The sequence below is a fragment of the Grampus griseus genome, assembly GCF_964374135.1.
Source record: "Grampus griseus genome assembly, chromosome: 11".
NCBI classification, from domain to species: Eukaryota; Metazoa; Chordata; class Mammalia; order Artiodactyla; family Delphinidae; genus Grampus; species Grampus griseus.
This window is the reverse complement of record NC_139005.1, coordinates 96,402,232-96,428,861: the sequence shown is the minus strand read 5'-3', so window position 1 is coordinate 96,428,861 and position 26,630 is coordinate 96,402,232. Positions and strand designations below refer to the sequence as shown.

The 26,630-nt window shown below is 51.4% G+C and overlaps 1 long non-coding RNA gene across 1 annotated transcript; it reads right to left on the bottom strand.

Moving 5' to 3' along the window:
• Positions 1–3,756: 3,756 nt before the first annotated feature.
• Positions 3,757–5,547, bottom strand: LOC309829303. Its single transcript, XR_014297398.1, has 3 exons — positions 5,384–5,547; positions 4,422–4,535; positions 3,757–3,887 (listed from the first exon to the last, which is right to left on the bottom strand). It is a non-coding gene; the product is annotated as an uncharacterized lncRNA (long non-coding RNA).
• Between the last annotated feature and the right edge of the window lie 21,083 nt (positions 5,548–26,630).

Below are 26,630 nucleotides of genomic sequence, written 5' to 3'. Positions count from 1 at the left end.
ACACGAAGAAGAAAAAGAGATGAGCATCCAACGCAGAGCCAAGAAACTGCTGGAAGCCCTCAGCCCAGCCCAACCCTTTCCCATCACAAAGCCACAGAATTTCAGGACTGGGAGGAACTGTAGACCTACCGGCCCAGCTGTTACATCCCTGGATAAGCACTTGCCCTTCCATTTGGATTGTCTATAAATTACTGTACAATCTGAGATGCGGAAACAAACACTGAAATTAACAATGACTTAAAGAAGGTAGAATTTTAGTTCTCTCTTAGGTAAGAGGCCAGAGGTGTGTGGGGGGGGGGCGGTCAGGGCTCAAGGATTTAGCTGCTCCCCAAAGTCATTCAAACACCTCAGGCTTCTGCTGCCCTGTCTGTCCCTCCACACTCAGCTTTCATCTCATGGTCCAAAGCAGTCGCTCCAGCTCCGGCCATTGCACCCATAGTCAGCCAGCAGACCTGACCCAGAGATCACTCCCATCACTTCTGTTCTGAAGGGGAGCTGGGGAAAAAAAAAAAAAAAGCAGTTGTTATTTGGGAAGCCAGGTGCCCAGCTAAAATGTCTACTGCTACATAAGATAGAGAAATGGGTATTGGGGAGGGACTGGCCACGTCTGCCGCAGAGGGCTCCTAGGGGAAAATGCAAGTCATTCTGTGGCACAAATTTCCAGAATGAGTTGTGCTGAAACATAATGAATGTCACATTTTGTTTTATTTGGAACTCGCTAGCATCTTGGGCACAGTTCCACTTTGTTGTTAATGTCAAAATTGCATCTCAAGAAAAACTGTAATGACTAGTGGACTTTGCTGCTAGTTCAGAGGGTGGGCTCTGGAGGCAGACTGCTCAGGTTTGATTCTGGGCCCTCTTCCTACAAGCCAAATGGCTTTGGGCAAATTACCTACCTGTTTGTGACTCAGTTTACACATCTGTAAAATGGGGATAATCGTTGTTCCTGCCTTACTTGACTGTTGTGAGATTGCATGTGGGAGAACCCGCACCATACTGGGGACATAGGAAAAGCTTGATAAATGCTAGTTGTGGTAGCTAGTCTCCAAAGATGACTCCAAACAACCCCTACCCTCTCTGTACACATATGCCCCTCCTCCATCAAGATGTGGAGCTTACCTGTAACCCCTTGAGTCTGGGTTGGGACTAGGACCCAGTGGAAGTGACGGCCACTCTGGGCCTGACCTTTAAGGAAACAGGCAGCTTTCACTTCCTCCCTCTTGGAACCCAGATGCCATGCTGTGAGGAAGCCCAAGCAGCTGCATGGACAGGCCCACATGGAAGGCAACTAGGCTCCCAGCTCACCCACAGTCTCCACTGAGATCCCAGCCTTGTGAGTGAGCCATCTGGGAAGTGGATCTTCCGGGTAGTCAGCTATCCCAGCTGATGCCATGTGGAGCTGAGAGATGATCCTGCCGAGCCTATGCAATTGCAAACTGTGAGCAAAGAAATGACTGTTGTTTTAAGCTACTAAATTTGGGGGGGGGTGTTTTTTAATGCAGTGATAGATGACCAGAAGGCAATTTGATATGTAGAAGTAGGATGCTATTGAAATAAAAACTTTAGGGACTTCCCTGGTGGCGTAGTAGTTAAGAATCCGCCTGCCAACGCAGGGGACATAGGTTCGATCCCTGGTACGGGAAGATCCCACATGCCCTGGAGCAACTAAGCCCATGCGCCACAACTACTGAGCCTGCGCTCTAGAGCCCGAGAGCCACAACTACTGAGCCTGAATGCCACAACTACTGAAGCCTGTGCACCTAGAGCCCATGCTCCACAACAAGAGAAGCCACTGCAATGAGAAGCCCGCGCACCTCAATGAAGAGTAGCCCCTGCTCGCCACAACTAGAGAAAGCCCGTGTGCAGCAATGAAGACCCAATGCAGCCAAAAATAATTAATAAATTAATTAATTAATTAAATTAAATTAAAACTTTAAACGTGTGGCATTAGTTTGGGAACCAGATGGCAGCAAGGGCCTAGAGGAAATTGTGAAAGCTTAAAGAACAGTGAGGAGAGTGCTATTGGATGCTGAAGAAAATAGGACCCCAGTTATGTAGCTGAAGTGGGATAAAAGCAGATGCTTGTTTTAATCCCCTCCTATTCACCTCTTTGGTGAGAGAGGGATCCCCCACCTGAAGGTGGTGGGAATGGCTGAAAACACAACACCCAGCACTGGACAGATGAGACAGCAATCTGTTTATGCATCATATATACTCACAGCCCAGGGAAAGAGGACACTGCACACCATGCAGACCCACACCTAACTTGCCCTCAGGAACAGTGTGAACAACCAGGGGCGGGGAAGCCAGGCTCTGTAGTATCAAGAGGGTGAGGTGCCTCTGGTTCCCATGGGCGGATGTGATGGGGTTTGTTTGTATAATTCCTCGGGCTGCCAGGGGGCTGAAACCCGCTTCCCAGGGATAAGCAGGAATTGTACCAGGTCCATGGGACAAGGTGGGTTGTTTAGCTAGGGGACCTTATCCACAGGAGCAGAGTTCCTGTGCAGGGGACTTGCTGTCAGGCCATTTGAGGTTCTCCCAATTTCACCAGAAGTCAAGGCTGTACATAATACGGGGCCTAAATTTTAGTCTTTATACCACAATGCTTAGCAAAACCGGTGGCTGTGGTGATGTGAAAGATAGAAAAAGTGTCCAGTGACCATGTAGGTCTGGTTAAAGTGACTACCAGGCAGAATGTTGAAAATGCCCAGTATCCTCTTCAAACTATTATGTATTTCATTTCTTAGGAATGAGGTTGTCAGGATGAACATTTTCAAAAACATCTTGTCTGTCTTTGAGCCGAGGACAGAGCCTGGTATGCTGCTTATCTGCCTTATTATTTGAACGAATGCATTCTGATGCCTCTGTCCTGCCACAGGTCCTGTGTCAGTTTCAGCAAGTTCTTCACCTGCAAATAGTCTGCTTCTGTGAACAGTTTATTTAAGCAGAGCAAGTGACCGGAGCAATAAGCAGGGCACCTGGGGAGCCGAGATGACCAAAAGGTACCAGAAGGTAGTTTTTCCCAGGCAAAGTTAATTTTTTCTGCTTCAACTGCCATAATATTGTTTCCCAGAGGAAACGGTCAGTGATGTCAAATAGGGGACGCAGAGGGCTCAGGGGCTGGTCGCTCTGAGGTTCCTCCAGGGAGCCAGTGGGCATGCAGGAAGTGGGCAGGTGAGGCTGCCACAGGTCCAGTTCACTATGCAGGTTTTCTCACCCACGTTTTCTTGTTTAAGTCACACACCCACCTTACTAAGTTGTCATAAACATTCCCATTTTAGAGATGAGGTTATTGAGGCTCAGAGAGGTCATCAAGATTTGAACTCCTGTCTCTCTGGGAATAAAACTCATGCTCTTTCAACGACACCAGGGAGTCCCAAGCTGTCTCCCAAAGACCCTGCCCTGTGACTACCCAGGGGGCCCACCAGAGTCCCCGATCTCAGATAGGAATGAAAACAGACTACGTGGCAGATCCCATCCTTTGCGTGTTACAGTGCACAAACCTGCAAAGCTCATCTGTGTCAATGAGCAGGGGGTGGGGTGTGGACACCCCCAGACCCCACTCGGACTTGGGCCAGACCCTCTCTTCACAGGGCACTTTTGCAGTGTCACTCATTCAACTATATCATGAACTACCACGCACCAGTCCCTGCCTAGGGCCAGACTGCCTGGGCCTGAATCACATGCAGCTGTGTGATGCTGAGTAGGTGGCCTCAGTTTCCTCATCTGTGGAATGGTGGTAATACAGACACCTACCTCCCAGAGTGGTCGGAAGGAATGGATGATTTAAGGTGTATTGCACGGTGTCAGGCATATAGCAAGCACTCTCCTTTCATTATCATCATCATCATCATCTGATGAATAGATGAATGGAATTCATTGTAAAACTGTAAGATAGACAGGAAAGGCTATAATTAACCCCGTTTTATAGGTGAGAAAATTGAAGCTCAGAGGCATTAAAAAGGTTGCAGAGACGGAATGGGTACAATCATTCTTATTTTACAGATGAGGAAACTGAGGCTCAGGGAGATAAGTAACAAGTTCAAGGTCAAAGTCAGTGTCAAAGGCAGGCCTAAATGCTCTGGCCCAGGCTCCCCCTCTGCCCTCAGTAATATCCCCCTCTTTGGAATTCTGCACTAACACAGCAGGATTTCACAGAGGGCACAGGTAGCGCTCGTCATCAATGGCCAAGAGGACAGGTGGCCTGAGATGGTGTAGGTCCTGCAGTAGCTTGTATCTTCCAGCCAAATCTGCCCGTGGCCTCACCCGTTCAGGTCTCACCTGCTCAGGTGCTGCAGGAAGTCCCCTGGAAAATGTTGGCTCAGGAACCCCCCTCCCCCTCTCCCACTGGGCTCAGCACCTGTGCCTGCCCAGGTGGATGGAGACAGGGGGGCTGGACTTGGAGACCCGCAGTACCTCACCCTCAGCTGGCTGGATCAGAGGGCCCTGGCGCTCTGCCTGAATTGCACCATTATTGCTTCCTTTGGGTTTAAGGTGGTATGTAGCCGGAACTTCCTCACGAAGCAGAAATTACCCTGAGGGGAGACAATTAAGAGTTCTTAAAGAAAGGGAGGGGCTGGGTGTGTTTCTCGATTTTTAGTGAAAGGAAGTAATTTGTTTTGAAGGGAGGGTAGTGGAAAGGGATGGAAGAAAGTTCCAGAGTGTGGAAGTTGGAGGGGGCGTTGACTGGCACTTATGAGAGGTTTGGGGGAGACTGCTGTTAAGAAGCGCTCACGTGGATTAAGCATGTTCTTTTGCTAGGCTCTGTCCTCAGCCCAGACCTGCGCGACCTCATTGAACCCGCCAGGTGGAGACGCCTAGCGTTGAGCCCTCCACACGGCCCGCCCCGCGGACGCCAACTCGGCCTCCATTCAAGCGCTTCATCCAACAACCTCTGGAGCCCCTGGGGCGCAGGAGAACTGGAGGGACAGGGCTAGAAATGCTGAGTGCAGCGGGGAAAAAACCGGAGAAACGAAGGCGAGGGAAGGAGCTGGAGACACAGAGGATTATCGTGAGCGCTGGAGGCTCGGTGCTGCCGCCTTGAGGCTGCGCGGGGGACCCAGACGGAGGGCCCGGAAGCTCCAGGGGACACCCGCCGCCCCCCGGGGAGTCTGCGGGCGCCCTCGACCACAGCCACGGGGGTGGGGACGCAGGTCTCGGCAGGCGGACCCCCGACCCCTCACCAGAGCCCCGGCCGGCCTCTCCCACCCTGGGTTTTCGGCGCTCCCAGCATCCCCAGCTCTCCCACCTCCGGGCGCTTGTTCCAGCTGTGCCCTCTGCCTGAAACACTTCCTCCATGCATTAAGCTCCTCGTCCTCCCAGGCCTCCCCAGGCAGCCCCCCTGGCCGTGAACCCCGCCCCTGGCCAGAATTTCTGCTCCTGCCTCCAGTTTCCCCGGAGCCCCACAGCCCTCGGGTACAGCGTCCTCTCCTCCCCACCGAGGGGTCCGCAGGGCTCCGATGGACAGACGCCGAATGAACTGGAATATCTGGAGCAGCGGAGACGCAGGGCGTGGTGGATAAGCGCCAGCGGACTCGCACACCCGCCTCCCAGGGCCGGCTACGTGGCTGAAGGGACAGCAGGACCTGGCGCGGGCGCAGGGAGCCTTTTCCTGGCCCGAGGGCGCCCCCTGGGGGCCGGAGCCTCCCAGCAGGTACGTTCCCTGGCTCGGCGCGCCCCCACGTCTGATCCTCGACCCCCGGCGCCTCTGAGAGCCTCCCCCCACCTCTCCCCAGGGTCCTCCTGGTTTGGGAGGACCGACTGTATCGATAGATCTGTGAGTCAGAGGGTGCGCCTCCTCTATGAATACCCGCGCGACGAGAAGGAGCGGGCGGGAGGGCAGATCCGAATCAGCACCGACCCGGCCTTTCGCCCCGGACTCCCGCCCCGGACTCCCCCTCCTCTGGGTGACACGCGCACACTGTGCGCACACACGCACGCTCCGGGTGCACACGCTTGACGCACGGCCTACCCCCCACATGCGCTCACTTGTGCACACACTGACACACACGACACTCGCGCGCACACACGTAGACACACCGCCCTTTCCGTAAGTGTGGTCCACCCTTCTGCCCACCTCACCTCGCGGGGGTCATCACCAGATGGTGCTCCCCAGGCCCTGCCGCCCCCCCATCCCTCTTGCTGCTCAGGTTAGTTGCAGGACTGGGGCGGTATCCCCCAGCTTCCCAGAATCCCCGGGTGGTGCCCACCTTCCAGACCAGGCCCTTCAACTCCCCACTCACTCATGACCCACTCATGTGCCGGACCCCCCCACCCCACCCCGGAACAGAGTACGGGATAAGCTAGGCCTGTTGTGAGAGTGGTGTTGACAATGACTAGCGTGACTGCACCTTAACCCGGAGTGAGGAGCCGTGGTGGTGGAATTTTAGGTCATGGGACAGGCGGGCGCAGGGCTCTCAGCAGTCTCCCCCAGCCTCCTTACTGACTATTCATCATTCCCCCTCCTCAGTTTGAGGTGCCACCTTTATACTTAGGTCTGTTTCCGGACTCCGAAGGGCCCCATTGATGTCTACTCTGCATTGCACAGAACCAATTATTCGCGTATAAGGATAGCAACAGGACTTTCCGTGGGGTGGGGGCCTCCTCTCACCGCCTGCTTCCGCTTCTGTTTCCCTGTGTAGGGCAGGAAAACTTCCTGCTACCCTCCTAGGTTCTGTGGCTGAGAATTAACTGACATAAGACAGATTACCAGGAGAAAAGCATGTAAACTTATTTAGTATCTTCAGGTGTACAACATGGGAGTCTCCGGAAGAAAAATGAAGACCCAAAGAAGCCACTGGGCCCCAAAGCTTATACACCTTTTTACATAAAGAAGACACTTTGTGGGGACGTGACAGGATGAAAGGGCTGGGGCCCGGGCAGTAAGTTGTAGGACAGTGGCAAGGAAATACGTGGGGAAAACTAATAGAAAATCAGGGGTATTTAATTAATTAATTAATTAATTCTCTATTTAGCTGCACCAGGTCTTTGTTACCACCTGTGGGATCTAGTTCCCTGACCAGGGATTGAACCCCGGGCCCCCTGCATTGGGAGCGAGGAGTCTTAACCGCTGGACCACCAGGGAAGTCCCAATTGGGGTAATTTTAGCAGTTTGTACAGATCCCCTTCAGCATCGCCCCCCAGTCTCTGGTGATAAGAATGTTCTCTTCCTGGTGCAGGGAGGGCACCTTTCTCTTGGGAAATGTATGACCTGCTTTTAGGTAGAAAGGGGAGGGCAGAGAGTCCCTCCTGCATCTTCTGTTTCTCAAGTACCTTCAGCTCAAAGTAATCAGTATTCCAAAGCAGCATATTCTGAGGTGGGATGTTCTGAACCCTTTTACCTGGAAGGGATTTTTTCCCAACACTTAGATCTCTGATGGTTATGTCACCATCAGAGCATTAGATTTGTTAAAATTGATGACCTAGTGTTGATACACTATTATGTACAGAAGTCCACCATTTACATTAGAGTCCATGCTTGGTGTTGCGCGGTGCTATGAGCCTTGACAAATGTATAACGTCACAGATCCACCATTACAGTGTCACACAGAATAATTTCACTGCTCTGAAAATCCACTGTGCTCCACCTATCCATCCTTCTCCCCACTCCCCCAGAACCCCAGGTGTTGATCTTTTTACTGTCTCTATAGTTTTGCCTTTTCCAGAATGTCATATAGTTGGAATCATAGTATATAGCCTTTCCAGACTGGCCTCTTTAACTAATCAATAGCATTTAAAGCTACTCCGTGTCTTTTTATGGCTTGATAGCTCATTTCTTTTTAGCACTGAATAATATTCTGTTGTATGGATGTATACTCCACTATCTATTCACCTAGGAAAGGACATCACTGTTGCTTTCAGGTTTGAGCAATTATGACTAAAACTGCTATAAACACCCACGTGCAGGTTTTTGTGTGGACATAAGTTTTCAAGTCAGTTGGGTAAATACCTAGGAGTGTGATTGCTGGATCCTATGGTAAGGCCGTGTTTAGCTTTGTGAGAAACAATCAAACTGTCTTCCAAAGTGGCTGTTTTGCATTTCCCCCAGCAGTGAATGAGAGTTCCTGTTGTTCCACCTCCACGACGGTATGTGGAGTTTTGTTTGTTGTTTGTTTGTTTTTCAGTTTTTTGGGTTTTAGCCGTTTGGATTTTAACAGGTCTGTAGTGGTATCTCACTGTTGTTTTAATTTACAATTGCTGAATGTATATGATATTGGCCATCTTTTCCTGTGCTTATGTGCCATCTGTGTATCTTCTTTGGTGAGGTGTCTGTTTGGATCTTCTGCCTGTTTTAAACTGGGTTTTCTTATTGCTGAGTTAGAAGAGTTCTTTGTGTATTTTGGATACAAGTTCTTTATCAGATATGTGTTTTTTAAAGTATTTTCTCACAGTCTGTGACTTGTCTTTTCATTCTCTTGAGTTCTACTTTAAAAAGCCCATTGTTGGGCTTCCCTGGTGGCGCAGTGGTTGGGAGTCCGCCTGCCGATGCAGGGGACACGGGTTCGTGCCCCGGTCGGGAAGATCCCACATGCCGCAGAGCGGCTGGGCCCGTGAGCCATGGCCCTAAAACCCTAATCCCTACTCCTGCAAGTGTTGTAATGAAGATCAAATGGTGTGGTCTTTATAAAGCCCTTGGAACAGGGCCTGGAATATAATATATGTTCAATTACCTTAGGTAATTATAATAACAAGCATTATCTCTTTTAATAGCTAATGGAGTCAGTCCTTCGTCATTACTCTTCCTTTTCAGGATTTTCCTACAGCTATTCTCACACATTTACTCTTCTAGATGAATCATTTGATTAATTTTTAAATATCCTGTTCGAATTTTATTAAATGAATAAGTAATTTAGAAAAAAATGGACATTTTAATGACGCTGGGTTATTTATTTAGGCTGCGTTGGGTCTTCGTTGCTGCACGCGGGCTTTCTCTAGTTGTGGCAAGCGGGGGCTACTTTTCATTGCGGTGCGTGGGCTTCTCATTGCAGTGGCTTCTCTTGTTGCAGAGCACGGGCTCTAGGCGTGTGGGCTTCAGTAGTTGTGGCTCACGGGCTCTAGGCGTGTGGGCTCAGTAGTTGTGGCGCACGGGCTTAGTTGCTGTGCGGCATGTGGAGTCTTGCCGGACAAGGGCTCGAACCCATGTCCCCTGTATTGGCAGGCGGATTCTTAACCACTACACCACCAGGGAAGTCCCTAAAGCCTGTCTTTTAATTTAAGTCTTTATACCCCTTTCTTCACATAGAACGTACACGATCCTTGCTAAAGGATGTTTTCTTAAATGCCATGATGAATGAGGTCTTTTCTTCAGAGACATTCTAATCAATTACTATATATTTATAAATAGACAACTGATTTTTTTTCCATTTTTTTAAGTTCTTTTTGACAGTTGATTGTTTTAATAGACTATATTTTGGAGCAGTTTTAGGTTCACAGCAAAACTGAGTGGAAAGGTACAGAGATTTCCCATATACCCCCTGTGCCACACGTGCACAGCCTGTCCCATATCAATGTTCCCCGCCAGAGTGGTACATATGTTACAATTGATGAAGCTACACTGACACATCATTGTCACCCAAAGTCCATTAGGGTTCATTCTAGGTGTACATTGCATGGGTTTGGGCAAATGTGTAATGACATGTGTCCACCATTATAATCTCACACAGAGTAGTTTCACTTGATTTTTAAGTATTAATTTTTTCTAATCTCCTTAAAGTTTCTAATAGTTTTTCTAATTGATTCTCTTAGCTTTCCCAGGTAATAATCTAAACACAGTGAAATTTGGCATCTGTATTTCCAACACTTAATCTATTTTATTTGTGTGTCCTAATTGCCTGGGTTAGCTCCCCCAGAACAGCATTAAATGGTGGTGGTGACAGGAAGTCCTTGCCTTATTCCAGAAGTTAATGGAAATGCATCTACTGCTTCACCAGTGAATATAATACTGGGTTTTAGTGTCATATATTTACATATTTTTATCATGTTAAGGCATAAAATCTGTTCCTATATCAATAAAGTCGTTTTCTAAAATTAAGAATGGATGTTGGACTTTATCAAATACCACCTTAGCATCTACTGAGATGCTTATTTGGTGTTTCTCCCATAATCAATATATTTGGTGAAAGATAGGATTCTCTACAATTCAGCAAACGAGGCTCACAGAGGTCAGGTCACCTGCCCAGGGTCACACAAGGGGCAGGTGGCAGAGCTAGGGTCTCTTTCTTTGAGCCCAATGCTGCCTGCTCTGAATGCCTGTGACCTTGCAGCTCCTGGGACACCCGCACCCCTGGTCGCCTGCCAGGCCTTACCCACCCTTTGCTGGCACAGTCCACAGCTTCCGCGGCGCCCACGGCCCTGCTCTCCTGCAGGAGAAGCTGGGCCAGCTCAGCAGCCACCCGTGTGTCACCTGTGAACACAGCTTAACACAGGAGACTAGCCTTGGTGAGTGGAGAGGTATCGAGCAGGCCCCGGGTCACAAGTAGGAGGGTAAGAGAAAAAGACGTGTCCCTCCTTTCCACTGGGTTTGATAAAGAGGGAGGAGAAGGCCGCTGCCCTCCAGGCAGAGGCAGGATCTAAAGGGGGCAGAGAGAGCAGGTTCCGGTGGGCATGTGGGCTCAGACGAAGAACCTCAGGCTTTATATCAAGTCTACCCTGGTCATCCCAGGTCTCTGGCCCGGCTTTGCTGTGTGATCTGGGCAGGGCCCCAGCCTCTGTGTGCTGACTGAGGCACAGAGACCCATGAGGAGGCCCCTTGGGGGTCCGGGCTGGGACATGAGGTAGGCGGCATGGGAGGAGCTGGCCCACTTTGCTTTCTGCTCCGGGTGCCACCACCAGGCGCTGCCTGCCCACCCCCACCTGGAACAGCTGAGCCTGGAGGTGTCTCAGAGCCCCAGCAGGACGAGCATTTATTATGGTGTCTCTGCCCTAGGAATATATATATTTTAAATATATACATATTTTGCATGCATTGTCGCATTTGATTTAAATTAACGTATTGCAATTAAATCCTCAGAATAGTCCCACCTGGAAGATGACAAGGTCTTCTCAGTGTTGAGTGTTTTACGTACCATGTCATTTACCCCATTTTACAGAGGAGGAGATTGAGGCGCAGGGAGGGAAAGCAACTTACCCAGGGTTGTTCAGGGGGGTGGTGGCAGGGATGTTAGTATTCCAGCCTTCTGTAGACTTTCTGAGACCTGCAAGGTCACCGCGGGGCTCCGTCATCCTGTCACCACTTGGCCACACCAGTGAAAACAAACGGTGTGAGGGGCAGGAAGGGACTGCCAATTAGCTGAGGGCCTCCTGGGATTGAACCCCTCTTTACAAATGACAAAACTGAGAATTCCAGTGGCCTACCTGAGGCCCCGGAGCAGGTAAGAGGTGGAGGCCAGATTCAGATGGGGTTGCCTGGCGCTGCTCTGCGTGGGAAGTGAGGGCAATGCCAGTTTCCTGTCTCTTCAGGGTTTTCAGTCATTCTCATATTGTCCACCTGGGGGCGCTGGATAACAAGGCTGCGGCGGGAGCTCTGCAGAGAGATCTGCACGCCGACTGGCCTAGGACGCCTCCCCTCTGCGCCGCACTGTTCCCTCCTGCAGCCGCTCACCTGCTCCTCCCCAGCACCTGCCCAGGGGCCCGGGCAGACCACCAGGTGGCATCTTTTGCTCACCCTCCAGAGCCCTGAGTGTGAGAGGCCGGGCCTGTGCTGACCAAGATCACACAGCCGGCCTAGATCAGGACAAGGGCGGTCTGGCCCTACACCTCTGGCCTCTCAGCTGGCCAGCCAGGCCCTGGGCCCTGCTCCCTCACCTCTTCCATCACCAGAACTCCTCCTTTTCCTTCTCCATCTTCGCCCTAAAGCCGAGGGCCCAGACAGGTGGCTGTGACCTCACGGGGCTGCTCACAGGCTCACGGGAGAAGTCTGGCCTTCCCTCCCTTGATGCCCACCCCCATCTACCTCTCCGTCACCACCTGTTTCCAGGCCTGAGCCCACATGCCTGCCGCTCCTAAAGGCAGGCCCACAGGGGCCTCCATGCAGTGTGCTGAGTGCACCAACAGCACAGGATCCCCTTGTGGGTAGAGAGGTGTGTCCAGATAGGACAGGGGCTCTGCGGGACAGGACCTCAGGGGCGCTGCCGTGGGGTCCTCTGCCCCTGGCCTTCCCAGCAGGAATGGACTGTGGGACTTGACTTTCTGTTAACCGGACCCTAAGAAACTGACCAAGAACCCAGAGCGGCCAGGTCCTAGTTTACACAGAAGGACACACGTGTGGGGTGACCTGCCCAGCTCCCCTGAGTGTGGGCACGTCCCGCTGGGGCCAGGGGGTCCTTAGGTCATTTAGTGCTACATGGATGTGGCATTAACTAACGTGGACTTCCATGGAGAGAAACCTCCTACCTTTCCACGTCTCTTTCCAGCCTTCTGTCTGGGTAGAAGAGAAAGCTTGGTTCAGTGTGAGGACACCTGTCCACCTCTGTGACTCGGGCTGAGCACACTTTATATCCAGAGGAGAGCAGGCCCTGCTCAGGCCTCTGGCCAACCACAGCAGGCAGTTAAAATGTAGTCACAGTATTTCCACTGGGCTTATCTTTATGGTTACTTTCTATTTCTGGCAAGTGATACTTGTTCTCTGCTTCTGATGACATAGTTTCTTTCTTCTTTTTTTTTTTTTTATGTTGGGTCTTCATTGCTGCACACGGGCTTTCTCTAGTTGTGGTGAGCGGGGGCTACTCTTCGTTGCAGTGCGCGGGCTTCTTTCCCATTGCGGTGGCTTCTCTTGTTGCAGAGCATGGGCTCTAGGTGTGCGGGCTCAGAAGTTGTGGCGCGTGGACTCCGGAGCACAGGTTCAGTAGTTGTGGTGCAGGGGCTTAGTTGCTCCAGGGCATGTGGGATCCTCCCGGACCAGGGCTCGAACCTGTGTCCACTGCATTGGCAGGCGGATTCTTAACCATTGCGCCACCAGGGAAGTCCCTGACATAGTTTCTTTTTTAAGGAAAAAAGTGAATCCATTTAAAGACAACAAAAGAGGTGGGGCTCGGTGGAACAAACCTCTTGCAGGCCCTGGAATGGCTGGAGTTTGGGAAATGGAGCGTGTGCTCTTCTGAGCGTCCCAGACACCTGGTAGGTGGTGTCATCCCTTTGCGCAGATGAGGAAACTGAGGCCCCGAGCAGGGAAGTGACCATGACAGTGAAAGCCTCTTGACTGAGTGGGAATCTGCCTCCCCCCACTCCCATACCCACGCCTGGTGTCTCAGAGCCTGGACTCCTTCTCACAGGGCCAGGAGCCCACACCTTGGCTGGCAGCTGGGTTTGGGGGCTGGGATGGCAAAGCCCTGGAGTGTCAGGGGCCTGAGCAGCAGTTCTGTCTCCAAAGCACTCGCCACTGGCCCTTGTGTTCCTGAGAAGCGCCCCCTTGTGGAGGAGAGAGCACAGACCCACAGAAGGGGTGTATGTCACACCGAGGATGTGTGTGTCATCATCTCCACGCTGCAAATGGGGAAACAGACTCCCGCCTAGCCACGTGCACAAGTCATGCAGCCAGTGGATGGAGGGGCTGGGCCTTGAACCCGGGTCTGTTGGACACCAGACCTGTGTTCTTTCCTGTGCCCAACCAGCTGCACTGAGACTGAATCCTGGAGGCCGACTCCTCAGGGACCCACCCCAGGGCTCTCTCTGGACTCAGCTCTTTTTGCCTGTTTGTTCCCATGATGCTCTTTATTGGGGCCAGAGCCAGAAGCATGAAAGAGCCCTGCACCGCCAGTCCACCAATCAGCCATGGGCAGCTCCCGCGCTGCTGTGGGCCCCAGTCCCGGCCTCTGGGAAATCTCTGCCCGTATCCCACACAGGGCTGCAGTGCGGGACCAGGGAGGTGGCAGGCAAGCTGAAACTGAAACCTGGCCCTCACGGTGCTTCCCTCCTCTCCCTGACACTGGGTCTCTCTCATCCATCCCCCTACACAGGGTGCTGTCATATAGTCAAGCTGTCTCGTTCTCCCCAGCTGGGACATGGATGGTCAGTTAGTGAAGAAGCCCATGGACTTAGACGCACACTTGTGCCTTAATATTTATTTACTTATCTATCTATCTATTTATTTTGGCCGCGCCGGGTCTCAGTTGCAGCACGCAGGATCTTTAGTTGTGGCATGCAGGATCTTTTAGTTGTAGGCATGTGGACTTCTTCGTTGAAGCATGTGGACTGAGTTGTGGCATGTGGACTTCTTAGTTGCGGCATGCAGACTCTTAGTGCAGCACACATGTGGGATCTAGTTCCCCGACCAGGGATCGAACCCAGGCCCCCTGCATGGGGAACGCAGAGTCTTACCCACTGGATCACCAGGGAAGTCCCGGCACACACGTGCCTTAAACAGTTTGCTTTAACTGGTGTTAAGTGGACATCCCCTTGGAATCTGTCGATGAGGACCCAGACCTTTCTAGAGGCTGGGGCTGCTGCCTGGAGACAGGATCATGCTTTTGGCCTAACCCAGCCCCATCAGGCAGCATCTGGGGCTTCTAGGCTTGGCTCCCAGGTAGAGGTCAAACCTTCAGAGGCTCGAGAAGCCATCCAAGTACAGAGCCTGTCTAGATTTTGATGATTTCTTCTCAATGGTAAACAGTCATTTCACTCACCTAATTTGCAGATTTCTTTTTTTGTTGTTTTTTGGGCTGCGCTGCGCAGCACATGGGATTTTAGTTCCCCGACCGGGGATGGAACCTGTGCAGCCTGCAGTGGCAGCGCAGAGTCCTAACCACTGGATCGCCGGGGAATTTCCCCATTCCGCAGAATACTGTCAAGCAACTTACCTATATCAAACTTTTCCATGGGATTCAAGTTTATTTTCACAGAAACCTCCACAATTTTTCTGTTTGCCCTCAAGTTTCAGCAGCTTACATAACACTGAATTACTTCAGGGGTTACAATAGCAAAGACTCAACAGGCACAAACCAGTTTGGGGACAAACGTCCTGGATCTCATTCAGGTGTGGGTGGCCTGGGGAGGAGCCCAGCAGGGCTCCTATGGGCATGGAGGGATGGGGTGCCAGAGAAGGGAGCAAGTTCTGCCTCTGTTTTGTGTCAGCTGTTCAAGAACAGATGCCCCAGTGGTCCCCAACTCCTACAGTTCTACAGGGACAAAGCATGCCCTCCAGCCCCCTCCCTGCTTCACGGAGTTAGGGCCCCTCATCCTCGCGGCTGCCACATTCTCATCACACACCTGGTCGCCAAAACCTCTGGGAATTGATGAGGCGGCCCCCTACCAAGGCCCACTGTGCCCCCATTCATTTCTTTAAAATCAAGGTCGGGACTGGAAGAAGCCAGAGAGGCTATCTCCTCAGGCCCAAATGGAAGGGGCACCAAAAAGCAGTAATCAAGACAACCCAATTGACAGTGGGCATAGGGTCTGAATGGACAGTCCTCTGAAGAAGATACACAAATGGCCAAACAAGCGAAAAGATGCTCTTGACACCATTAGCTCTTAGGGAAATACAAGTCAATACCGTTTCTCACCCACTAGCATGGCTGTCATCAAAAAGACAGACAATGACAAGCACTGGTTTGAATGTGGAGAAGCTGCAAGTTCATGCACTGCTGGTGGTTCTGTAAAATAACGCAGCCACTTTGGAAAACTGGCGGTTCCTCAGCCACGTAAACACAGAGTCGTATGACCTCCACTTCTCGGTCTGTCACCAGGAGACATGAAGACACGTGCCCACACAAAACTTTGTACACAAGTGCTGTTCATAGCAGCATTATTCGTAATAGCCAAAAAGTGGAAAGAGCCTAAACATCCGTAACTAGATGGATGGATACGTATAGATCCACACGGTGGAACATCACGCAGCCAGACCTCGGTTTCCAATGCCGTTCTCCACTAAAAGGAACCCAGTCTCCTTGGAGGAATGCCTGGTTCTGGAACTAGGGCAGGGATTATACAAAATGAGCCTGGAGCGCCTTGCAGTGCCAGAAAGTAAGGAGGGGCTCAAACACACACACACACACACATATACACCACCTTAAGGGGACACAGGCCAACTGAAAGAGCTCCCAACAGGCAAAGGTTGAACAATCTGAAGGAAGGAAGGAAGGAAGGAAGGAAGGAAGGAAGGAAGGAAGGGAACAAGGGAGGGAGGGAGGGAGGGGAGTTTCAGAGCAGGAGTTTCAGAGGAGGGACTGGGTGGGGCTGGTCCTTGGTCACCGGTCCTCACAGGTTTCTGCTGGTCACCCATCTTCACAAATCGGCATAGGATGGCTGAAACTGAGCAGCTCCCTGTTTCCTCTTCATCCCTGTGGCGTTCAAGAGGCTTCTCTGGGGAGACTGCCTGGGTCCCAGTGGCCCAGATACACCAGGAAGGCCCCTGCTCTCTGGCAGTGTAGCCCACCCAGGAAGCAGGTGCAGTTAGAACCATCTTGTCCTGTTGTGCAAGAACCCAGCAGAGGTGGGAGTGGAAACCCAGCTTGACACGCAGTGTGGTCACTCACCACGCCCTGGATCCCAGCATGGGGCAGAGGTGGGGGCATCTTCCTCTAACTCACACAAGCCATCCTATTAGCCAGCAGTAGCGCTGGGGGCAGACGCCTTGGCTCCAGGATCTACACTCTCCCTTAGCTGCTCCCCACTTGCTCCAGCCCTGGGTCCACCCCTCCAGTCAGGGCTGGGAGACTTTCCTCCTCCGTGTGCCCTCAAGGAGCTCTGTCCATGCTGGGAGTCCTCCCCCTGCCCCAGGCAGGCTGCTGGCTTTCTGCTCTGCCTCACCCTTCCCCTGGGGCAGCGAGCACAGGGAAAGGGAAGGAGGAAAATACAGGGGAAAACAAGAGAAAGCAGAGCCCAGATCAACACCTCTGATCCGATCTCTCCACGCAGGAAAAGCCCCTGGCCGCTGCCACACGCACAGGGCAGCTCGTGTGGGGCTGGCTCCCTTCCTCCTTGGACAAAATCACACAGTGTTTTGAGGTTCTCAGAGCACCTTCCGATCCTCCCCTCGCCCAAGCCAAGTCAGGGATGGAGCCTTTTCTAGCTCTAGGATCCAGTGGTGACTCCCATTGGGTGCCACCCAGCTCACAGCTCACTTTAACCACCAGCACCACCCACCGTGGTCACAGGCCTGCTTGCCCTTTATCCTGGGAACCCTCCCTGCACCCACCTTGCACCACCCCTTCCATCCCGAGGGGAGTTACCAACTCCCCACTTGACTCCACCTCCCTCACCAGAGTGATTGGCTAAGGGGTAGGCACCTGACCCAAACTGGGCCAATTGGAGAGTGCCAGCCCTTTGGCATCGCTCATTGGTCCAAAGATGGGCACGTGGCAAAACAGACCAATCAAGGTCCTCCTCTAGGATTTCTCTACTCAGACCCGCTGTGGGGCAGGAGGTCCACCCCCTGGGAAGACACCTACTGTTGGCAAAAAGAGGCAAAGAAGTGGGGCAGGGAGACCTGGCAGGGGCCTTCCGTAAACTCCTTCCTGCGCAGGTGGTTTGAATCGGGTTTCCGTCCCAGGCAGTTGCAATCACGTTAAGAACATGGACCCTGGAGCAAGCCAGCCTTGGCTTTGAGTCCCTTCCAGCATCACTAGTGTGTCGCCTTTGGCATGTTACTGAATAGCTCGGTGCTTCAGTTTCCTCAGCATATTGGGGGATTGAATGAGTTACTACAGGAAGCCCTCAATAACACCAGCTCTTCAACCAGGAGCGCTCTGGGTCCTACGCCTTCTCGGGCCCTTGACCCCTCCCATGTGGTACCCATAGTCGTTCCGTCTGTCCATCAGAATACCTGGGTATGGTTTGCTTCCTTCTTGCTGAAGCCTGCACACTGACTGCAGTGGGCAGCCCTTCTTTCACTGGCCTGCTCGGGCTCTTGTTTTCACATGGGTAGTGGCAAGATGGCAGGCAGCCCAGCCCCAGGGATGGCTTAGAGACCAATGCCAGTGATGGACACCATGAGAGAGACTCAGAATTGCCCCTTCCCTCGGTGGTTAACTTTGTTTTGGGGTCCAGCTCACCTCACATGGCACCCGAGGAAGTGCCTGGACAGTGCTGGGAGGTGCTCAGGAGGTGCAGGTACTGTCATACGAGGCACCCAGCTCCCTGCTCCCAAGGATAGCTGCCCTCCCAGGGGGCTGCTCAGCCCCTCACACAAACAGCTATGAGCCAGGCTTGCCCCATCACCATCAGGGACTTCCATCCAGACCTGCCCAGATCTGCACAGATGTCTGAGCCCTAGCTTGAGCTCAAGTTGGGGATATCCTTTCCTTTTTTTCTTTCTTTTTTAAAATTTATTTATTTATTTATATTTTTGGCTACATTGGGTCTTCATTGCTGCGCAGACTTTCTCTAGTTGCAGCGAGCAGGGGCTACTCTTCGTTGCAGTGCGCGGGCTTCTTGTTGCTGTGGCTTCTCTTGTTGTCGAGCACGGGCTCTAGTGGTGCGGGCTCAGTAGTTGTGACACGCGGGCTCAGTAGTTGTGACTTATGGGCTCTAGAGCGCAGGCTCAGTATTTGTGGCGCACGGCATTAGTTGCTCCGCGACATGTGGGATCTTCCTGGACCAGGGCTCGAACCTGTGTCCCCTGCATTGGCAGGCGGATTCTTAACCACTGTGCCACCAGGGAAGCCCTGGGGATATCCTTTCTACCCCCAACAACCTTTCTAACCAAGGGACAAAGAAAGACCAGGTTTGTAGTGGGTTGTAGTGGGTTCCACATGGAACCTCAGACTGTGACCTTATTGGGAAAAAGGTCTTCACAGATGCAATTATATAAAGATTTCAAGAATAAATCATCCTGGATTTAGGGGGCCCTAAATCCAGTGACTGGTGTCCTTAAAAGAAGAAGAGAGGGACTTCCCTTGTGGTCCAGTGGTTAAGAATCCGCCTTCCAATGCAGGGGATACGGGTTCCATCCCTGGTCAGGGAAATAAGATCCCACATGCCACGGGGCAACTAAGTACACACCCCGCAACTACTGAGCCCACACACTCTGGAGCCCACGTGCCACGACTAGAGAGCCTGTGTGCCACAGCTAGAGAGAGAAGCCCACGCGCCGCAACTAGAGAAGCCCATACACCCCAACGAAGATCCCAAGTGCCACAACTAAGACCCAACACAGCTAAATAAATAAATAAATAAATAAATAATAAATAAAAAGAAGAAGAGGAGAGGACACAGACACAGAGAGAAGAAGGCCACATGAAAACAGAGGCAGAGGGCTTCCCTTGTGGTGCAGTGGTTGAGAGTCCGCCTGCCGATGCAGGGGACGCGGGTTCGTGCCCCAGTCCGGGAAGATCCCACATGCCGCAGAGCGGCTGGGCCCGTGAGCCATGGCCGCTGAGCCTGCATGTCTGGAGCCTGTGCTCCGCAACAGGAGAGCCCACAACAGTAAGAGGCCCGCATACTGCAAAAAACAAACAAACAAACAAAAAAAAAACAGAGGCAGAGATTGGAGTTATGCTGCCACAGAAAGATTTCTCCCTCAGGGCCTCCAGAGAGAACCAACCTTGATTTCAGACTTCTGAGCTCCTGAGCTGTGAGAGAATAAATTTCTGTTTATTGAAGCCAGTAAGTTTGTTGTAATCTGTTATGACAGCCTCAGAAAACCCATACCCACTTACATAATGTACCCACTGGCAGTGTGGCTATATTACTAGGAAGCTTTAAAACTTTGCTCACTCTTTGCCCAAGCAATTCCATGTCTGAGCACTTATTTTTATGAAATAATTGGAACAATGCAGGGATATATGTGCAAGGTGTTCCCCACAGTGTTGTTCAATGCAGTGAAAAGTTAGGAAAGAACTAAATACCTATCAATGGAGCTTGGTCAAATAAATGATAGCATCCCATGTAACAGAACATCGGGCAACTGTCAAACACCATTATGTGTTTAACATCAAAAGATGTTACGTAGTCATATGTGAAAAAAAAAGTTTCAAAATAGTATGTCTGCACAAAACATATTAATCATAAAGAAAATATGGGTAAATTGGACTTCGCTAAGATAAAAAAACCTCCGTTCACCAAAATATAACATGAAGAAGCTGATTTCAAATGCTGGTTCCCCCACTAACTGGCTGTGAGAACTTGGGTAGATGTTCCAACCCTCTCTGCCTCAGTTTCTCGTCTGTAAAATGGGGTGGCTTTCTTCATGAGGTTTGCTCCAGTCAACTATTATCGTGTAACCAACCGCTCTAAAACTTAGTGGTATAAAACAAAACAATAGTCTTTAAATTTGCCTACGGATGTGAAATTTGAGCAGGGCTTGTGGGGGGTGGGTCATCTCTCCACAGGGTGTCAGCTGGGGTGCTTAACTGGGGGCTGGAGGACCTGCTTCCAAGGTGGTATACTCACATGGCCAGCAAATTGGCGTCGGCTGTTGGCTGGGGAGCTCAGCCAAGCTGAGGGTCAGAGACCTTGGCTCCTCTCTACGTGGGCCTCTCTGTGGGCTGCTTGGGCTTCCTCATAGCATGGTGGCTGGGTTTCAAGAGCTAGCATCCCAAAAGACAGGAAGTGGAAGCCACCAATTTCTTATGGTCTGGCTCCCACCAAAATGGCAGTGTCACAGAGCTTCTATTGGTCAAGAAGTTACAGAACCCAGATTCAAGGGGAGGGGACACAGACCCCCATCTCCCAATGGATGGGATATCAAAGAATTTACAGATATGTTTTAAAACTGCTTTAGGGTTGCTGTGAGGATTAAGTCAAATCATATAATCACAGTCTCAAAGGACCATCCCATGGATGACTTATTAAATAGAGACCTTTACAGGGAGAAGCCTGGCAGACATGGCTTGGCCAAGTGGTCAAAGCTAGCCTCACAGTAATGGAACACACTGACATCATTGCTGCTTCTTAAAGAAGCCAAGTGGGCTTCCCTGGTGGTGCAGTGGTTAAGAATCCGCCTGCCAGTGCGGGGGACACGGGTTTGAGCCCTGGTCCGGGAAGATCCCACATGCCACGGAGCAACTAAGCCCGAGCACCACAACTACTGAGCCCACGCTCTAGAGCCCGCGAGCCACAACTACTGAAGCCCACGTGCCTAGAGCCTGTGCTCCGCAACAAGAGAAGCCACTGCAGTGAGAAGCCCATGCACTGCGACGAAGAGTAGCCCATGCTCGCCGCAACTAGAGAAATCCCATGCGCAGCAGTGAAGACCCAATGCAGCCAGAAAAATAATAATTAATTAATTAATTAATTAATTAAAAAAAAAAAGAAGCCAAGCATACTCCTGCTTCAGACTCTTTGCACTTGCTGCTCTTACTTCCTGGAACCCTCTTTCCCCAGTTATCCACAGGGCTTGCTCACTGACTTTCTTTAGGTCTCTGCTAGCATCACCTCAGGAAGGCCTCCCTGGCCCTTACATAAAACAGCAACTCCCACTACTACCTGTACCCTCTGACCCTGCTCTGTCTTTCCTTTTCTCAGCGAAGTTACATGTCTGTTTTTAAAAAATTGTTTCTTGTTTATTCTCCACACTCCATCCCCACTAGAATGTCAGCTTTTCAAAGGCTTTATTTTTTTTTTTTTGCGGTACGCGGGCCTCTCACTGCTGTGGCCTCTCCCGTTGTGGAGCACAGGCTCTGGACGCGCAGGCTCAGCGGCCACGGCTCACGGGCCCAGCCGCTCCACGGCATGTGGGATCTTCCCGGACCGGGGCACGAACCCGTGTCCCCTGCGTCAGCAGGCAGACTCTCAACCACTGCGCCACCAGGGAAGCCCTCAAAGGCATTTTTGACTGTCTTTCTCACTGCTATACCCCCAGCATCTAGAATAGTGCCTGGAACAAAGTAGGGGCTCAGTAAAGATATGAGGAGTGAATGAATGAATCGGGTGGTAGCAACGCAAATGTCACCTTGATGAGGTCTCCGTTGTCTTCACTCACAAGTGAATGGCCTGGACCCACTGTTTTCAGCTTGGTGCTTCTGCGTGTCTCTGGGGACTGAGCCGCATTCATTTGTGATTCCCCGGCCTAGCCCTCAGCATACCACAGACACTCAGGTAATGGTGCTGCTAGGTCTAATATCCACCTCTCCACACATCCAGCTTTGTAAAGCAGTTTTACACCTGGCATCTCGATTCATCCTCACCACAGCCTTCTGAGATGGGTGTGTTGCCCCTGTTTATAGATGTGACCTGGAGAGGAATGATGGCTGGCCCAAGGTCAGACAGCTGGTTGGGGGCAGAGCCACACCTAGAACCCATCTCCTGCTTCCCAGGGAGCAAAGAGTGTGAAAATTACACTCTATGGGGGCACCTTGGGAAGGTCGTAGAATCAGCTCCACCAGAGGCTGCAAACCCAGCACCTGTAGGGCCTGCCTGTGGGAGCTGGTACAGCAAGAGTCTCAGATTTGTCACAAGAAGCCAGAAATACTCACTTGGCAACTGGTTCAAATGAAGCCAAAACCCAGAACAGACTCTTCCGAGGGCTGGATGCTGACCTTTGGCCAACCGTTTGCAACCTTTGCTCTATTGGATTCTACTAGGTTCTAGATGATTCTCCATTTTACAGCCGAGAAAACTGAGACCCAGAAAGGGGAGTAATTTGCCCAAGGTCACACAGCAAGAGCCAAGATTTGAAAATCTCTGGTCTGGAGAAGACAAGATATGGGGGCAGTAACACAGAACCCTCACCCCCGAGTCAGTCCCTGACATTCTCTGTAAGGTGGCTCAAGCCAACAAGGAAAAGGAAAACAGATGCCTGATTCTGGGGGCAAGTGGCCGTGGGGAGAGCTGAGTTTCAGAAGCAAGGAGAACTGGGTTCAAACTCCAGCCGCAACCCTCACCAGCTGTGTGACCTTGGGCCAGGCCCTTTTTTTTCTGAGCCACGGCCTCTCCGCTATGAGATGGAGACAGGATGCCCTGGGTAAGCGATGACTCACTCTCAGGCTCGGCTGGTCCAGGGGTGCAGGCCAGACTCCACTGGCTCCATGGGTTTTGGATCCTGCAGGCTGGGACTGTGCTGTGAATACTTCTGGAGAACTCTGATGCGGTTGCCACAGCGCACGCGCGGCACCCATTCCTGTTTCATCAACCTCCCAGTTCTGCTGGCACAGAGGTTGCACCAGAGCAGACTGTGGCTTCCAGAAAGGCCTCTGCAGGACAGGCTTGGTGACAGTGGAGCCAACCTCCGGTCCCAGCACCCCCTCCCTGCTGAAGCCCGTTCACAGCCTGAGCAGGTGCCTGATTCTACCAGTAATGCCTCAGTCACCGGCTAAAAAGCTATTCCAGTCCCTGCTGCTGCTGCTGCTGCTGCTGCTGCTGCTTTTTTTTTTTTTTAAACAAGCTCTCTCTTCAAATTGTAAATGCCCGAGGGGGTTAATACCTTAGCTTGCAATGAATCATTTCACTGGCCTCTCCTGACACTCAGCTATGACAGAGGGTGGGCAGGTGGACTGGCTGGTTGGGCCCCTCACCTCCGTCCACCTCCAGGAGTGGGGAGACCCAGCCCTCCCCTCCCGGGGCCCAGAGGTCCAGCCAGCTCCTCCTATGGCAGAAACGCCTCCTAGGAGGTTGCTCCACCGCCCATCACACTGCCCTACCTCTGAGTCCCTCCTTCCCTGACTCAGGGCCACTCTCTCCTCCTCGGCCCCAGCCCCTGCTGAACTCTAGACACTGGACTCCATTGCTCCTCAGGCTTTCCCCGCCCCCTCCCATGCCAGGCCAGAAGCCTCCCGCCCACTCACACCAGCTGGTGGGCCTCAGGCCCCATCAGTCCTGCCTCCTGAATGCTCTTTTCATCCCCTGACCCCTGGCCTGAGCCTCATGGCATGTCACCAGCCACTGCAGTCTCCCCCGACTGGTCCCTTTCTAGAACTGTCTGGCAAAGGGCCTCCAAACTTAAGTCCCTTCTTGCAATGCTGTCAGCTACTCTCAGAAGGACAGCTCATGCCAGCATTCAAGGCCCCACTGACTTTACCTGCCTTATTTCCTATATCTGATAACACGTGCCATGCATTTTTTAATTCCCCACAGCAGGGAGAAAAAATTATTCATTGTTTCCCTGAAATTAAAATTGAACTGGGTGTTCTATATTTTACCTGGCAACCTAATGTCAGTCCAAACACCCTGGACAACATCATGAGGGTTTTTTTAGCTTAATTTTTTTTTTTTCAGCTGCGCCATGAGGCATGTGGGATCTTAGCTCCCGCACCAGGGATCGAACCTGCGCCCCCTGCATTGGAAGCACAGAGTCTTAATCACTGGACCTCCAGGGAAGTCCCCTTTTAATTTTTTAGTATAGCTACATTTAAGTGCAATATCTTGGACATACTTGTACCAAAAAACTGATTCATTGTTTATCTGAAATTCAAATCTAATTGGGCATCCTGAATTTTTATTTGCTAAATCTGGCAACCTAGGTCCTACATAGGTAATAGGGACCAGGGGGACTGGCAAGGGTCCGACAGCCCCAACCTGGACCCTGAAAACTCTACCGCGCAGTCAGCCTGAAAGCCTCCTTTCCAAACCTCTGCCCTGGTACCTGGAAGGGGCGGGAGCCCAGAGACTCCTTGGGAGGAATTATTCCACTGCTGCCCACTTCTCTCCTCTCTCTGGGCCTAGTTTCCTTCTCTATAAAATGAAACTCATGGTTTCTCTGTCCCGTTTCCCAACCTCTCCCAAGGATCAAACACCTCAGTAGAGTAGGGGATTCTCAGCTGACCGGATGTTTGCCTTTGCAGAAGGCAAACAGGCTTGTGAGAGTTTCTGTTCTCTGGCTCACCAAAGGGCCTTGAGGAATAATTAAGACAAAGGTCCTTTTTGGCTTGTTTTTTCCCAAAGTACCTCATAAACCAGTTAGTTAAACTACCTCAATGATAATTGATTCAGACATGATCATCAACTGAAAGCATTGGATGAAAGTTTGTTGGGAATTAGGACATTCACAGGGTATCAAAGTAAAAGTTACCTTTACAATAGGGAGACCAGGCAGGCGCCAACAGGCAGGTGACCCATCACCTGCCCTTTGATCCCATCTGTCTCCAGGCTAAAGGAGACTAAAGACCCCTGGCCAAGTAAAGGCCATGCCTGACCTGGGATTAGAGCCTGGACCGCAAAAAATAATGGCTAGAGAGGACATTATGGGACAACCGGGACAAGGGGAATGTGGACTGGGGATCAGACAACTGTGTTGTTTCAATGTTAAATTCCCTGAATTTGATACTTGCACAGTGGTATGTAGGAGAATGGCCTTGTTCTTGGGAGATGCGTGGTGAAGTGTGTAGAGGTGAAGGGCGACATATCTGCAACTAACTCTCCACGGTGCAGCCAAAGTAAACGGTAGATAGGGAGGAGGGGGGAAAGGGGTCAAAGGCTAACAGCTGGTGAATCCAGTGGTTCATTGTACTATGCTTGCAACTTCTCTGTACATTGGACATGTTTCCAAATAAAAAGTCTGAAGGAACACCCACTCAGAATAAAATATCAGAAGTAGAAGGGGTCTTAAAGACCTTGTTCCCTGACCCTTTCCCAGAGAGGAGAAGGCCTTGGCCTGTGCTCACACAGTGAATGCCAGCTGAACCCTCCCCACTTGGTCTGAGTTCCAAGAGCAGGAATGGGCCACCTAACCAATGTCACCTCTGGTTCTTCTCCCCGCTCTCCCTTACCCGCCAACACTCTGCCCCTGGGGCCACCCTACAGTCATACGGGAGATGAGCAGCTCCCGGAGTCTGGGGAGAACTCCGCCCTGCCCCTCCCAAAGAAACTGGACCACAACTCCTTCATGCGAGGCCAAGCCTGGCAGGCGGGATACTTTCTAGGGAAGCTTCCAGATGTAACCAGGAGTGAAATCTCCTCTTGTGCTTTACACACTGGAGTGTTTCAGTGGGGTAAGGTGTAAACACAACAGCTTTTACTGTAGTGAGAGCAAAATGCTTCAATAATTTATATTGTTATAATGTTAATCCTATATACTGCAACAATTATGAAAAGGTTCAGACAGATAAATAAGAAAAGAAATGGACAGTTAATATGATCTTAAGAGAGGCAACGACAGCAGTGATAACTTTAGGAGGAAAGCTATTTCCTTTTTGAGTCTACAAGTGCATGTAATAATTTAAATGACAAGACGAAAAAATAGATTCCATCCTAATTGTGATTTTTTAGGACTATTTGTTGGACTAGCATTTATAGCCTTAGTCTAAATAGTATTTAAGTTTTGTTTATTTAAGGCCATTTAGGTGATGATTAAAAGGAGAAAGGCGGGCTTCCCTGGTGGCGCAGTGGTTGAGAGTCTGCCTGCCGATGCAGGGGACACGGGTTCGTGCCCCGGTCCGGGAGGATCCCGCGTGCCGCGGAGCGGCTGGGCCTGTGGGCCATGGCCGCTGGGCCTGCGCGTCCAGAACCTGTGCTCCGCAACGGGAGAGGCCGCGGCGGTGAGGGGCCCGCGTACCGCAAAAAAATAAAATAAAATAAAGGAGAAATGCAACTTCGTCACCTCCAAATTTCACGAGAAGAAAATCCAACATCAGACATCCACATTCGTGATAACCATCACCAGTCCAGGTGTAACAAAGAACACGGAGAAAACGAGAAGTGACTGGGGGAAATGCTAAGGTTCGGGGTGGCCTGTGGCTCCCCTGGCCTCTGTGGAAGGTGTCTCTGGAGAGGGCACCTGTGCCGTGGGTGGCCTAGGAAGCACCTAGTCATGAGAACTTACTGGC